At 32.7% G+C, this 17,456-nt stretch overlaps 1 pseudogene; it reads right to left on the reverse strand.

Moving 5' to 3' along the window:
* Positions 1-1,268: 1,268 nt before the first annotated feature.
* The window catches only part of LOC149534349 (importin subunit beta-1-like), a 37,591-nt pseudogene continuing 21,403 nt past the window's right edge, over positions 1,269-17,456 (reverse strand).

Below are 17,456 nucleotides of genomic sequence, written 5' to 3' on the forward strand. Positions count from 1 at the left end.
GTTGACATGCATTTTCTATTGTGTGCCAAGCTCACTCGGCACCTGTTGCCTGTCACTCGACACCTTTAAGTGCCGAGCAACCTATCACTCGGCAATAGTGTGTGTGCCAAGCAAATTGCCACTGGGCACCTTCATGTGCTGAGCAAAACCGGCACTCGGCAATAGTTAGTGCCAAGCAAATTTTTAAGTTTAGGGTTGTGAGTTGTAATTTAAATTTATAATATTTCTCACAGATTTCTTTACTTCGTCTTTGTGTGATTCCTTAATTGCCTCTTTGATCTTTGATTTTTTGATCTTAAAATTTTTTATTTTTAAGATCTTTAAACACCAATCTTAAAAATTTTGATTTTTAAGTTCTTTAAACACCAATTTGAAAGAAAACGTGGAATGAAAAAATTGGACCATTTGATATATATATATAATTGTCTCTTTGATCTTTTATTTTCTGATCTCGTTTTATCCTAAAACCTAGCATGCTACTCTAAACTTGGAAGTTGACTAATATGTCAAGACATATGCAAAATAATTTCTGCATTCGATCAATTTGTTTATAGAACAACAAATCGTGACAACAGGATTGGAAATGATACTGGCATAAACTGATTGGCAAGCTAATAACTGTTAAAATATTAAAAAGCTCAAGTTTGGTGTTTGCACATAAGCAACGTGATTAGCTGCATTAGAAATGGATTTAAAGCCAGACTGTAACATCCAATCTTGGAAAGTTAAAGGGAGCTCTCAATCAGTTCAATGATTGAAATGAATGAACACATGGAAAAAGACAAACCCGTCAAACTCGCATAGACTTTTTCCAAATATTATAAATGCGACTTGCCTTTCAGCCCCCACTAATATCATTTTAAGAAATTCAGAAGGGAACAATTTCGTCTCCAATCTGATCTCCAGATGTAGGCTACAAGGAATGAAGAACTAATAATCTGTCAGTGTGGGGTCAGTGTTCGGTGGAGATGGGCAATTGGTCACAATTAGTAAACACCAGTCCTGATGGCCTTAACTGGCGTGCCTAATTATTTGGATTTGTACTGGTGTGCATTTGAATTCAACTAGTAAACATATTATAAGGATTGTAACAATTCTGGTCTGGGCTGGACAACTGGTCTCTTGTTCAGCGCGGGACGAATTCTACTATTTCAAATATCTTTGAGGATAAAAATACTTTTAGAAGCTGTGGAGGCAATCAGGTTTTCTTTTTTGGGGTTGCAGGTGATCTTGAACCTGGTATGCAGTTCATTATTGTTGAAGGAGAGTTAATTTGTATGGAACTTAAATTCCTGAATCATGCCGCTGCGATCTGCAGAAATTCGCAAGCAACCTGATCTGAGCTGTTCCAAGGGGTTGACGTGGTATTTACTGTTTAGTAAACTGTAGTTGGTAGCAAATGATTGCAAATCCGTCTTTTCATCTCTAATCTGTAGAAATTTTAACTTAATTTGATCTGAATTGATGCTAAAAAAATTTGACATGATATTTTTAACAACAGTTTTGCTCGTTGCACTTCCACACATTTACCTTTATATATCATACAAACCCTATTCATATAGAAATTTTCCTTTAAGTGGTGAAGCGAGTATTGGAAAGTTTAACTCGTTAAGTATTTGGTAGAAATTTATAGAAACTTGCAAGAACCCCAATCTTAATTGTCACAAAGGTACCATGTATCATATTTACAATAGCGACTTTTGCAGTTAGGATAGAACCGCAATACCCCAACCATTTGTCTCTAGAGATATTTAGATCCCATGTATATATGAACCCAGCAAAGTCTGATAATTTGTGTACTGATTGTTAGAAAAGTGTCAGACCTGAAAAAGTTATTGAGATCTATAAAAGGTTAAGTATTTTAATCTAAATTGTTGCCAGACGTTTGCAGGTTGCATCAAGCTACCCTGCCACCCATTTACCTTTATCAATCATGTAAATCCCGTGCATGTATGAGCCGACTAGGATGCTAGGTGGTGAACTTGTAAGTATACGTTTGCAGGTTGCATAAAACTACTATGCCAACCACTTACCTTTCGAAATCATGTAAGTCGCATGCATGTATGGACCCACTAGGATGATAGTGAAGATTGATACCGAGATTCACTCTAGAATCACCGTTTAAACCACTTTAGTTCTACCGCCCTTGTTCTAGTTTAGAAGTACTTTAAAATAAGAAGTAATCATCCATAATTTCTGGTCTTATATTAATGCATGATTATTAGTTTTAACTAATAATAGATGCATAGTTTACTTTCCTGGAATAATAGTGTTCAGCAGTTTGAACTACCGTAGTTTAGTGCTTTGTAATAAATCATGTTGTCCTTGCATATGTTATGCTGTGCATGAGTCAGTTTGGATTGCTTTTGTTAAGAATTAAATCCAATGTCTACGGTTAAATAAACTTTCATTTTGTAATTTTTTTGATCAGTTGTGAATAAAAATTAGTGTTTTCTTTGATAAAAACAGAGCCTCCCCTATTCTGAGTATTATTATTATTTTTTATTTTGTTGATGCTGTTCTTTAAATCCTATATTTGGTATCAGAGCTCAAGGTGTTTGGAAGACAGCAACATGGCAAATAATTTGCAAATCCTAGAGTTTGATGGACTTGATTACTAATATTGGTCAATCAAGATGAAGAGTTTTTTGATTGGGAAAGATTATTGGGAGATCGTTGAATCCAGATATGAAGAGCCTACTGACTAGAATACTCTCCAACCTAATGATAGGAGATTGAGGAAAGAAGATCAGAAGAAAAATGCAATGACATTCTTTCACATTCAGATGGCTCTTGAAAAGAGCTTGTTTCCATGAATTGCTGATGAATAGACATCAACAGACGCCTGGGAGACTCTAAAAGATGCTTACCATGGCAATGATCAGATCAAGGTTGTGAAGCTACAAACCTTGAAAAGAGAATATGAGAACTTGAAGATGTAGGAGACAAAAAATGTTAGAGATTTCTGTGTAAGAGTGAAAGATGTGACTCAAAAAATGGCCACTTTGGGTGAGCTTATGACTCAAGAGCATGTAATATAGAAGGTATTAAGATCTCTAACCCCAAGATGGAATACTATAGCAATTGTCATGGAAGAAAGAAAAAATTTAGCTACCATAGAGTATGATGAATTGGTTGGATCTCTCATATCACATGAGGATAGAATAAGGGACACATCTACCAGAGTTAATAAGAAGACTTTTGCTTCCCAATTGTCAATTTCAAAGAATGATGGTGCTAGCAGCAATAGTAACAACAACAAGGGCTTAGGAAGGGGTCAAAATCAGAATTTTTCAAGAGGATCTAGAGGAAGAGGAGGCGCTCAAGGAGGAAGAGGTAGAGGTAGGTTTGATAAAAGGAACATCCAATGCTATCATTGTAATAAGTATGGACATCTTGAGAGAGAGTTTAGATTGAAATTAGGTAATAATAATGCAAATTATGCTCAACAAGATGAGAATCCTTCCTCAAGTAATTTATTTTTGTGTTATGGGAAAGGTGAGAGTAATGTGAATGATGTTTGATATTTGGATTCTAGATGCTCTAACCATATTTCTGGTAACAAGAATTTTTTTTCAAAACTTGATGATGTTATAGATCCAATATTACTTTTGGTAATAATAATATAGTGGATGTTGCAGCCAAAGGAGCCATGGGTGTTTAGACAAAGGAAGGTATAAAAAGTGTTCAAGATATTTATTATACTCCCAAATTGAAGCATAATTTATTGAGTGTTGGGCAACTATGTGAAAGTAGTTATAGAGTGGTATTTTAGAACATGAAATGTACTATCTATGATACGAAATAGAGAAATAAAGTGATTACGGTTGTTCCTATGAAAAAGAATAAGATGTTTCCTTTGAAGTTTGGTGAAAATGACAATCATCTTTTCAATATGGCCTATGAGGTCAAAAGTTGATTATGGCATTTCAGTATGGCTATTTTAATTTCAATAGTTTGAAGAATCTAACATCAAATGAATTGGTTCTTTGATTGCCTAAGGTTGAAGAGCATAAACATATTTGTGAAGGGTGTGCAAAAGAGAAGCATGCAAGAGAATCATTTCCAAAAGGCAATGCATGGAGGGCCCAACACCCACTTCAGCTTATTCATTCATATATTTGTGGTCCAATGCAAACACAAAGCTTGGGTAAGTCATCATATTTCATTACTTTTATTGATGATTACTGACACATGTGTTGAGTGTATTTTTTGAAGACTAAGGATGAAGCCTTTGATACATTCAAGAGGTTTAAAGCTCATGTAGAGAATGAGAAAGGGAACACAATCAGATGTTTGAGAATAGATCATGGAGGAGAATTTTGCTCAAAAGATTTTCAAAATTTTTGTGAGATGAATGGGATCAAAAAAACAACTCACAACTTCATACACACCTCGACAGAATGAAGTGGTCAAAAGGAAGAATTATATTGTAGTAGAAATGGCTAGGAGCATGTTACAAACCAAGAGTTTGAACAATTCTTATTGGGTTGATTCAGTTGCTGCAATAGTATATATTCTCAACAAGAGTCCTTCAAGTGCCCTACACAAGATGAGTCCATATAAAGCACGGCATGAGAAATGGCCTAATGTAAATCATTTAAAATTTTTTAGATGTTTAGCTTATGTTCATATCCCTGATCAAAATAGGCAAAAGCTAGATGCTAAAAGTGAATCACACATTTTTGTGGTTTATAGTGAGGAAAACAAGGCTTATAGATTATTCAATCCTATTACTAATAAGATTTTTGTTTCAAGAGATGTAATTTTTGATGAAGGGGGAGTTTATGGTAATAAAAGCCAAAATTAGTGTTGGATGATGATGATACTGCTGATAATGATAATGAGTAGCTAGTTAATGGTTCTATTTCAAGATCACCAAGCCCGCCAAGAAACTCCTCACTAATTTGAAGACCAAGTCCATCCTCAAGTCCTCCAAGAAAGGTAAGAAGATTGAGTGATATCTATGAGAGGTGTCAAAATCAAGCACATGAAAAAGATCTAATAGGTGAGAAAGTAAACTGTGCATTACTTGCTAAAGTTGATTTTGAGCCATCATGTTTTGAATATGCATGTGCTAATGAGGTTTAGATGCAAGCAATGAATGAAGAGATGGATTCCATTCATAGGAATGAAACATGGGAGTTTGTAGATTTTCCACATAAGAAGAAGAATATTGGCACAAATGGGTCTACAAGACCAAGTATAATAGTGATGCGAGTGTTGAAAGACACAAGGAAAGATTGGTTACTAAAGGTTTCACTCAAAAGTATGGAATTGATTATGAAAAAACTTTTGCACCAGTAGTAAGACAAGAAACTATTAGGATGCTAATCTCTCTTGTAGCTCAAAAGAAATGGAGTATTCATCACATGAATGTGAAAAGTGCCTTCTTGAATGAGTACTTAGAAGAAGCAGTGTATTTGGAACAGCCACAAGGTTTTGAGATTCAAGGCAAAGAAGATCATGTGTAAAAGTTGAAGAAGGCTTTGCATGGCCTCAAGAAAGCACCATGTGCATTGTATACAAGAATTGATAAATATTTTCAATAGAACGGCTTCCAAAGAAGTAAGAGCGAACCTACAGTTTACTACAAAAAGAAGGTAATGATATTCTCATTGTGAGTTTGTATGTTGATGCAAAGATGAAAGATGAATTCAAAGTTCCTATGATGAATGAGTTTGAGATGAAAGATTTAGGTCTCATGGAGTATTTTCTTGGCATGGAGGTTTATCAAGGCAAAGATGAAACTTTTTATTTTTCAAGAAACGTATGCAAAAGATATGTTGAAGAAATTTGATATGTCTAATTGTAAACTTCTTTCCACTCCAATTGCTCATGGAGTTGCACTATGTAGAGATGATAGTCCTGAAATTATTGATGAGACATTATATACAAGCATTGTGGGGAGTTTGATGTTTTTAACTCACACAAGATCTGATATTGCTTATTTAGTTTCATTGGTTTCAAGATATATGACAAATCCATCAGAGGAACATATGAATGCAGCCAAGAGAATTTTGAGGTATGTGAAAAGCATAGTAGATTTCGGCCTTCACTATTTTTCGAATAAGTTTGAGCTTGTTGGCTTTAGTGATTCAAATTGGGGAGGTAGTTTGGATGATTGAAAATCTACATATAGTAATTTTTTTTTCTTTGGGTTCTAGCTTAATCACATGGAGTTCAAAGAAGAAAAGTATGGTTGCTCTCTCTTCTACAGAAACAAAATATGTTGTGGTCACTTCAGCTAACACATAAGCTTTATAGCTCAGAAAGCTTCTTGAAGAAATTGGAGAGATACATGTTCAGCCTACTATGATCTCTTGTGACAATATAAATGCCATTAAATTGGCCAAGAATCTAGTTCATCATAATAGGATCAAACACTTTGATTTGAAACAACATTTCATTATAGATTTGGTACAAAATGAAGTAGTTGAGTTGAAGTACATCAACACAAACTAGCAAATCATAGACATCTTCACAAAAGCAATTGCAAAGGATCAATTTTTCATACTTAGGGATTAGATTGTGAGCCCTCTCAACAACAAGGGGGAGTATGAAGATTGATGCTGAGATTCACTCTAGAATCACCATTTAAACCTCTTTAGTTCCACCGCCCTTGTTCTAGTTTAGAAGTACTTTAAAATAAGAAGTCATCATGCATAACTTCTAGTCTTATATTAATGCATGATTATTGATTTTAACTAATAGTTGATGCATAGTTTACTTTCTTGGGATAATAGTGTTCAGTAGTTTGAATTCTTGTAGTTTATTGCTTTGCAATAAATCATGTTTTCCTTGCATATGTTATGTTGTGCATGAGTCAGTTTGAATTGGTTTTGTTTTATTTTTCTTAGGAATTAGATTTGAAGTCTATGGTTAAATAAAATTTCATTTTCTAATTTTTTTTGATCAACTATGAATAATTTTTTTTGTTTTCTCTGATAAAAATAGAGCCTCTCCTATTCTAAGTATTATTATTATTTTTTATTGTGTTGCTGCTATTCTTTAAATCCTATAGATAGCAGGTGAACTTGTAAGCTGATGTTCTATTTCCTTTTGTTGTGCATAATTGAAAAATGTAGAATGTATAGCCTACTACCCTTGATGATTATTATATGGAATACCTCGATGCCAAAGATTTTTTTTTTTTTCAAGAGGTGTAGTTTATAGGCTAGCTATGGAAAATTCCCTTCAACACAAATTTGAGGCTTGACACTGTCCTTGTTGAAAAAATGAGTGACACAATGGTGAAAAGTATTCTAATTTATCAATATGTGAGGAAAATAGTTTAATACCCAAAGTAATAACGTACCATACAGATGTGGATGCATACAAATTGACACCTTGATCACCTATATACAAATGGCTTGACTGTTTTGGTTTAAGGTGACTTTGTATGAGTATGTTTGAAGACTATATCTTGTTTAGCTATTTGGTTGAGGGTTTTTCATTTTACAATGCCAAACTAATTGGTCACAGAAATAAAAAATATAACCAAAGCTTATTTGGGTGGCAAATGTTTCTATTGTTAGCAAATCTACGTGTGACTCATAATCTTGTGGATATCAAATAAGAGGACACAACATTTTTTTCATGGTCATGGTAAAATGGTTTGAAAACCTATTAATATAATTGATACCTGGCAGGATACCTTTTAGGCTTGTTAAAAGATCTGTAGGTACACATCTTGTCATATGATGCATTGATTATGGTGCATGTTGCACCTAAAACCTTATTTGAGTCAAATATATTTCATCCAAGATTCCAATGGAGATTATCTAACATTTAATAATAATGGTTATTTAATTAAAAGCTACTATAGGTCAAATAGTATTTTTATTATCATAAGTTTATCAATTTCATAGTTACCATGGTGAAGGAATCAAATAGATTTTAAACCAAAGAAAGATACTTTTTACTATAATCCACCACCTTCTTTAATCACTTAGAAGCGTTTATTTTCCTCCTATATGAAATCATCAACTACTATAAATTCTTAGGAAATTATCTGAGAAGCCTAATGTTTCAGCAAGCTAATTCTTAGGAAAAATACTTGTGGTACATAACTCATGATATTGTGGAAGTCAAAAAAGAGGAGGCAATATTTTCATTATGTTTGAATCCCATTATTTATTCATTCTCTAAAGTGGTTGGAAATCCTATTTATACAATTGATACATGGAAGAAGACCTCTTAGGATGTTAAAAGATATGCGGGTACATAGCTTGTCATTTGATGCATTGATTATGGTGTATTTTGTAGCTTGTGACATAATTCAGTCAAATATATTTTTATTTCATCCAAGATATCAAAGAGAGGTTCCTACATGTAAAATTAATGGCCATCCACTAAACATCTTGCAAATTAGGTCAAATATTAACTATTTCAAATTAATCATAACTTTATTATTTTTACACAATCCATCAATTAATAATCTCGAAGCTTTTGGATTTGATTATTTTTTTAAAAAAATTGCATCAATTTTTGTGATAATACTCTATGATTCATCATCAAGATGAAGAAGTGAAACCATAAAAAATGGTAAAGGGAAAAATTTATGATTATCACGATGAAGGGATAGAATACAAATAAAAGAAAAGAAACATACATTTCATTGTAATCTACCACCTTCCTTAGCCGCTTAAGAGGGTTTCTTTTCTTCCTTTACAAAATTATCAATCTCTAGAATAATAGGCCTATTGATCTATTTGCCATCATAAAAAATATCTTACTAATTCAATAAAAATCAAATAAGCACACAATATTTTGGGACTGTTTATTTAGCTTTGGTAGCTTAATGTTAGAGGATAACCATGATATTGTAAGTAGTTTTTTTGGCTTCTAAACCTCTCAACATTTTGAACTCTAATTAGTTGGGCTTATAATTAAGTACTATCACTTTTCTATAGCTTCAATCAAATGTGTATTCCTTTTGCAATTTCAAATGTAGAATATTGTCATCAAGATGAGCTAGAATGTTTGATTCTTTTAAGAGCTATTAAAAATGGTACTTTTTGGCCATTGAGTTGTATTAATGTACATAAATTTATGGCTGGTCCTCATGTAAACAAATTCTCCTTTTAGTGAAAAAGAAGCTTGGATATAGATATATATTCTTTGACATTATATTATATTATAAGAGTAGGTGCAGAAAAGAGATTTAAGGAAAACATATTTAGTACCTATGTAAATTTGAAAAATTTCAGTAGTTACAAGGTGATTCAAATATATATGATGGATGCAAGTATGCTTTCATTGGGAAGAGGTTGCTAGGAAATCAAGACTAACTTGCATACAAAATTATCTAAGGCACTTTTATTTCTTTGTGACTTGAGACTAATCTTCATCATCTACTTAATTCGAACCATGCTTTCATTGAGATGTGGAATTGTATTTCCTTCTTTTTCTTAAGGAGGGAGGGACTTGAACTAGATTTAATATAGTTCATAGCTTCTCTAAGTAGAAAGGGTGGGTTAGATTCACTAAAGGTTAACCTATGTAAAGGTTAATTTTGGACACCTTGTTTTCAGAGAGGAGAAACAAAGAGTAGGAATTATTTTTCACTTCTTCCTGGCCAATCCCCTCTATAGAATAGGGATGTTTTAAAATTTATCCTTCTTATTTAAGTAGATAGAAACTTTTTTTGTTCATGTTCCTCAATCTTTTGGATTCTTTAGAAGATAATCCATAGTATGGAATCATAGATTAAGAAATTTAATGTGAAGATTCTAATTACTTATGTTTTTCTTAGGCTTAAGTTACTTGTTCTTGTACTTACCTTTGAACTTCTTAGTTATTTCTTTTGAGGAATCAATTACCAAGTTCTTCTCATTTGGTAATCACTTGCATCCACTTTAGTTAGATCTTTGAGTAAATCTATTAATAAGAGAATCAAGGTTTTTGATGAGTGTTATGAATGATGGATCTTGGAATCTAAAATTTCATGATTGAGCACCAAGCCCTTCTTCCTCTAGGTGGTATTAGTTGAGCCCCTTGTTGGGAGAAAGAAAATGTTGATTTCCTCCAACACATATTGCAAAGAGGGGACACACATGTGAGAAAGCCTTAAATATCTCTTTTGGTGTGCCTTGGTTCCTTGGTCTTGTCCTTGGATTTTATATTCTTTGTTACTACCTTCATTTCCTTTCACCCTACTAGGAATATAATTTTCAAAACATATAAGCCCTAGTGGAGAGAGCATGCACATGAAAAGAAGAAAGTAACAAGGAAACATAATTTGCTTTAGTAGTGAGTAGAGTGAGGTGCAAAAAGAAAAATGAAACTTGAAAAATATATTCATCTAGGCAGTGTGATCTTGCTAGTTAATTGGTCCAAGAAAGCCAATCTTTCGATACTAGGCCTTATCCTTGATAGGATAGGAAAACCTTCTCAGATTTAATTTAATTTTCAAATTGGATAGATATTTTGTACTTTTGTTTCTTTATTTTTGAAGCCCTTACTAGATTATTTGTAGCATACGTTAATATTCAAAAAACATATATGTTAATGTTCTAAGTTACTAAGTTACCGATTCAAGTTCAGTTCCAAATTTGAAGTTTCCAAATCAATTCACAAGTTTGTCAAAATTTTGGATAATAAACTAAAGAAAACTACATATAGAAGAGCTTAAAATTTATTTTATTTCTCACTATTTTTTTAAGAGAAGTTTAGGACTTCAAGGGTCTCATTAAGCTTCATCGAGATGACTAGAACCAGCTACATCACTATGGGTATAACCTCTCTAGTTGAACATCTAACAAATTCATACAATGTTTCATTACTAGAGGTTCTAAGCTTATAATCAATTGCATCTTCCTTGTGAGTTGCACTTAGAAGAGATTGCACAATGTTTTAAAAAATGGAGAAAGTGGCAAGAATCTCATTGATCCCTCTCTACAACCTTGGGCAAGAAATACAATACATGACACACTTTCTCTACAACACTTAGAACATCTTTCATACTTTCAAGTAAAACAAAGATAATGGGTGATAAACTAGATTGTGTTATGATAGGATTTTTCATTGAGGAACCATGTAGAAAGTCAAAAAACCTAGAAAGAATCCATGAGGTTGTATCCTTAGCATGATTATTCTCATCCTCTATGGAAACAAGCATGAAGCTGAGTGCGAGATTAACAACTAGGCTAACTGTCTTAGTAGATGGACCCTCCAAAATCAAACTAAATACATAGCTAGATGTTTCCCTACACTCCCAATCTAGTTTTGAAATATTTTCTTCAACAAATAGCAGTACTAGAGGACCTACATCATTTCCTACTATCCTTGCCACCAAATCCAAGAAAGTGCTACCTATCATTGCCAGATTCTACACTTCTTCATCCTTGTCCTGATCCTCCTATTTCTTCAATAATGTTTCTAACAACATCGACACAAGAGAAGATGGTGCCTACCTAATAAAATAAAAAATAAGGTGCATCCTCCAAATCCCCAAACATCTCTAATATATGAAGCTACTCATCATAGATCATTCTCGAGAACTCTATGGCCTGTAGACCCACAAACTCCTCACCTTTTATCATCTCTTTGATAGTAATTATAAATATTTCCTACATGTAAAGCCTAAGCTTCCCATAATACATTGATGAGATTGGCACAAGGCACCCAAATGCAACAAGATGCATCCTAACATTATGTGAATGTGTGACAACACACACCACGATCATGATGCAATCCCTCTCTATATCATTATCAAATTGGTTTAATAAAATTCAAGATCATTACAAAGGGCCCTAGCAATGGCTAATCTAACATACACACCACCATCCTTGGGAGAATAAAAATTCATGCCCTATACAATGGTGGTAAGGATTGAATTCACCTCATCTTGGGCCAACACATCAGATATGACCTTATCGTAAACAAATCCTAATATTTCTAAGGTTGATTATCTAAGAAGGGTATGTTTCTTAGGATTAACCTCAAACATAAATAATAGTAACATGAAAATATAAACAATATCAAAAAATAATAGATCATACATAAGAGAACACAAGACACCAAACTTTAACGTGGTTCACCCAATCCCTAAGCTACATCCACCAATAGCAAGTCCAATATTATTATGATCTAGTGATTACAACTTGATTATAATCTGTAATCCCTTACAGCTCAATAACACCACAAAAACCAATTTTTGCATCACACAATATAAAAATCCCTATCCCTAAGCCATTTTATACAAGCCTTTTTTCCACTTACAAAATTAGGGCTAGAATAAGTTGTCCAATAAGAAAAATAGTAGTTGAGGCCTTTTACAATATAAGGTCATTTTTTTCTTTAGGGCCACTGACCTCAAAAACTCTTGTGGGGGCATTGCCCCTTGACCCTGTCTTGGGGGAACTACCCCCAAACCTTCATCAAAATAATCTAAAGGAAAACCACACTGAATAGACCTCTAAGTTTGATTAAGCTCTACATCACAAAAATCTCCCACTTAGAGATAGATCAGACTCCACAATAATAACCTCCCACTTAGAGACTGATTAGAGAACTACTAAACATGTAGCTCCCATTGGAATACCAAACCACCCTGGACTTTGTTGTAATTTTATTCTATTCAGTCTAGAAGACCAAATGAAGTTGACGAGGGGTTTAACTTCTCCCTTGTTACTACCTTGGTAAATTTTGTTCAATCTAGAAGACCAATCAAAGTTGAAGAGGATTTCTACTTCTCCCTTGATACTACCTTGGTAAACATATTTGTTGGATTGTCATCTATATGTATCTTTTCCATCTTTAGCTATCCATCATCCAAAACTGACTAAATGAAATGGTACCACAATTGTACATGTTTTGTCTTTGAATGTAGAGCTAGATTATTTGCAAGATGAATGGCACTCTGACTATTTGTAAACAAATAATTATCCTTTTAAAGGTGTCTGAATTCTTCCAAGAATAACTGAAGCCATATCATCTGCTTGGTTGCCTCTATAGCAGCAACATACTCTGTCTCTATAGTGGATAAAGCATTAACCTTTTGTAATGTAGAAACCCAACTCATGACTGCCCCACCAATAGTAAATACATAACATGTACTACTTTTCCTGATATCAATATCCCCTGCCAAATCAAAGTCATTATATTCCTATAAATTAGTAGAAGAGTACCCAAAATGTAGACAGTTATTGGATATTCCTCTCAAATATCTGAGAATGCATTTAACTATATTCCGATGCTCAATTCTCGGATGACTCATATACTTGTTAACAACTCCCACTGCATGTGCAATATTTGGCCTAATACATACCATAGCATACATCAAGCTTCCTACAACTGAATCATAAGGTACTTGAGACATCTTATCCTCTAGACACATCTCCTTAGTCAACTTCAAATGACTAGGTAAAGGTGTGCTGACAGCTTTAGCATTCTCTATAGAGAAACATTGTAGCACCTTCTCAATATAATTAGCTTGAGATAAAGTCAATTTCCTATTCTTCCTGTCTCTACAAATCTTTATACCAAGGATTTTTTTTGTTGCCCCCAAATCCTTCATAGCAAATGAATGTGCTAGTTATTCCTTAAACCCCTTAATGTGATCCATGCTAGACCCAACTACAAGGATATCATCAACATATAAACATAAAATAATGTATAGCTATTGGGTAAAAGCATAGATCTGTGTCACCATTTATGATACCAAAATCTATTTTGGTCAAATCTCATTTCTCTATTAAAACTCAATTTTTTTAAAAAACTAAAAATATCCATTTATAGATCTCAGATTCAATATCATCATTATATAAATTTTTGAGTATTTTGATTAATTATAATATGTTATAATCTAAAAATATTATAAGTTGATATTTCAACATTTTAGAAGATGCTCCCTCAAAAAAGGAAAAAAATAATAAATCATATCAAAAATATTAAAAAATTATATTTATCTCTAGAGGAGAGGATCCACTTCATGAATATGTATTTTTTTTAAAGAAGGTATAGATTTGATAGGGAAGTCTTGACGAGAGGGAAAAACTATTGGATTCTGATAAGGTCAAACTTGAGTACTTATAACAAAAAAAATATACATCAAAATTAATTAATTAATTTTTTTTCACTAGCTATACAAGTCATCTATAAGATATTTTCAAATTAGAACAAAAAAAGATGATTTTCATATGCTTGTTTAACAGGAACTACACCCTATATATTTTATAGTTAAAAAAGGGACTTCAAAATAAAATAAAATGAAAAAATTCTTACTCAAAATAATTATAAAAATTATTTTTATAAAATTCATCCTATTCTACACATTTCATTAGTTTACATCATCTTCATATTTTAAACACAAATACCATTTTTTTGTCATTAATATTGAACTATCACATTCTGATATCTTGTTTCTTTATAAAAGGTGACACAAATTTGTGTTTTTTCCCTATCATCATCCAACCTCTTAAAATAAACATAATGGTTTGAGTGACACCTATTGCATCAATGCTTATGTATAAACCTGTCAAATTTTAGATACCATTTTTGAAGTGCTTGCTTCAAGCCATATAAACTTCTATGAAGAAAGGCCATTTTAACGTCAAGCTACTCCAAATGCAATTCTTCAATAGCCACAACACTTAAAATAGTGTAGATAGAAGTCATTTTAATAGCAAGAGAGAATATCTCATCAAAATCAATGTCTTTTCTCTGTGCAAATCCTTTTATAACTAACCTGGCTTAAAAATTTTCTTACCTCTATTCTCTTCTTTCAACCTATAAACCCACTTAATTTGTAAATCCCTTTTACCTACAGGCAACTTACATAAATTCCAAGTCTTATTTTCAGAAAAGAGTCCATTTTTTCTTTCATTGCAGACTCCCATAGAATCTTAGTATCCACTTGCATAGCTTCATCAAAACATTCAGGTTTACCAACATCTGTTAGTAAAATAGAGTACAAAGAAGGAGAAAATCTTTTTGGAGGTCTACTTAGCCTTTTTGATCATCTAACATTCACTAGAGTGTGTGGTATTTGTTGTTTCAGTTGTTATAGATCATGAGGAATTACTAGAACATCAACTTTTATTGTACCATCCAACACTACATAGTCATCTTCTTTCTTCTCATGTTGTTGTAATAGATCTTTGTACAACACTTCCTCATTGAATTTGACATTCCTACTTCTTACAATTTTATGATTTTCAAAACTCCAAAGTATATAACCAAATTTATTAATGCAATATCTAACAAATACACATTTCTTTGACTTAGCTTCCAGCTTGGTTCTAGTTTTTAGAATTTATATGAGCAAATGCTTCACAGATGAAGGTTTTGAGAAAAAAATAACTCACCTTCATACTAGTCCATGCTTCCCATATATAATATTATTGAGAACTTCCACCCATGTGTTTAAGGGCAACCCTACATGCAACCTCATACTTCTTGCATGCTCCATTATAGTCTTGCTCATGTGTTTAGCTACTCCATTTTCCTATAAAGTCCTTGTAATAGCTTTCTACCTATGAATACCATTAGTGGAGTAATAATATTCAAATTCATGACTATAATACTCACCATAATTATTAGATTTGAGAAATTTTAATTTCTTTTAAGTCTCATTTTCAACCAAGCATTTCCATTTCTAAAATTTTTGAAATACATCAAATTTCTATCTAAGAAAATAAACTCATACTTCTCTAGTTGTATAATCAATAAATGTAACATAATAATAAGAGCCACCAAGGAAAGATATTTGAGTCGGTCCCCATACAATTGTATGCACAAGCTTTAATTTCTCACTTTTATTTTCCTTTCTAGTCTTCATAAAACTTACTCTCTTTTGTTTTCCATACACAACTTTAACAGAAATCCATATTGGTACATTTCAAACCTAGTAAAACTTTCTTGGAATGAATTACTTTCATACCGTTCTCACTCATGTGCCCAAGTCTATTGTGCCACAATGTTGTATCAGAATCTACAATAACTATTTGTTCTCCCTTCTCAATTATAGAAAATATTCTTGAACATTCATTTTTCTCTAAAACAATCAAATTAGAAGGAGCAATATGACCTGTAAAAAGATATAAGGTGTCTACTTTCACACCTTTTACTAATACAATGGAACCTTTTGAAACCTTGCAATTTTTATCATTAAAAGTAACTATACAACCCTCATCACCAAGTTGTCCTGCTGAAACTAAATTCCTACTTAGCCTTGAAACTTATCTTACCTTATGTAGTAGCCAATGATTCCCATTCAACAACTCAATCTTAACTTTTCCCTTTCCAACAATTTGACAAGGTTCATTATCCCCCAAATAAATAAGCCTAAAATCCCGTTGGACATAATCAATAAAATAACCTCTATAAGATGTAGCATGAAATGAAGCACCATAATCTAAAACCTGTGAATCATCAATACTTTCTAAAGAAAAGAAGCATAGCATCCTCTTTAGATTTGTTTCTTATCACATTTTCCTCCTTTTTCCCTTCTAGTTTATCTCCTTCATTGTTCTTTCTAGTCCAACAATCTTTCTTCTTATGCCCTATTTATGATAGTACCAACAACCTCTCAGTCCTCTAGATTGAGACCTCTTCCCCTTTGACTTTGTAAAATCCCTGTCCGAATCTGATTGAAAACTAGCTATATTTTCTTTTAGAAATTTTGTCAAACACTTGTACAGTAGAGAGGGATATATGATTGATTTTATTTTCAGTTTGTTTTCAGAATAAGAAAGAAGATTTCTAATATCATAGGATGATTGAAAATGACTTTTCTTCTGCTTAGTCTACACGTAACATGAAATGCAACTTTTGTTTTTATTTTTTCTTGATGTAATATATGACATCTATTCAATGCAAATTAACACTTACAACCAAGTGACATTATGTCAAATAGTTGGCATGCAACTGACATTATAATTCAAATTTCAAAATTGATATTTTGCTGATATAAAATTTTTGATATAAAATTAGGTTACAATGCCTTCAACAATCTAACTAGACTATCCATAGAGAACCATGCAGATGTATTTTTAGATAATGCATAAACATGAAGATAAAATGAAGGGAACCTGAGATTGGTAGGTAGCTTTAAAACTGATCAAAATTTGTTATGCATTGTACTGGTATTGTTCACAAGATTGAAGCAATACTACTCATGACCATTGTAGCGATAACACCATCCACAATTCCTAGAGCGATGGCACTATAGTAGATGGGTATAAAATTCCTAATATGCCTCTAAATTAGCTACTTAAATTTTTCCAAAGTGCAGATAAACTGAGAGCATCGATTGACCCTTAAATATGAAGTGTATCTTCTTCATGAATTGCTGCAAAAATTCAATAAGCTTCAATGAGATGACTGCAATATCATCTCCAACAAATGCAACAATATCAACTAATAGTTTCATAGCCTCAAAGTTGCCTATCAAATAGAATTATCATTCTCAATGACTTAAATGTCCTCCAGAAACCCTTGGCTCCACAAGT

Source organism: Cupressus sempervirens, chromosome 10 (assembly GCF_028749045.1).
Source record: "Cupressus sempervirens isolate cs-2001-9-10 chromosome 10, ASM2874904v1, whole genome shotgun sequence".
NCBI lineage: Eukaryota > Viridiplantae > Streptophyta > Pinopsida > Cupressales > Cupressaceae > Cupressus > Cupressus sempervirens.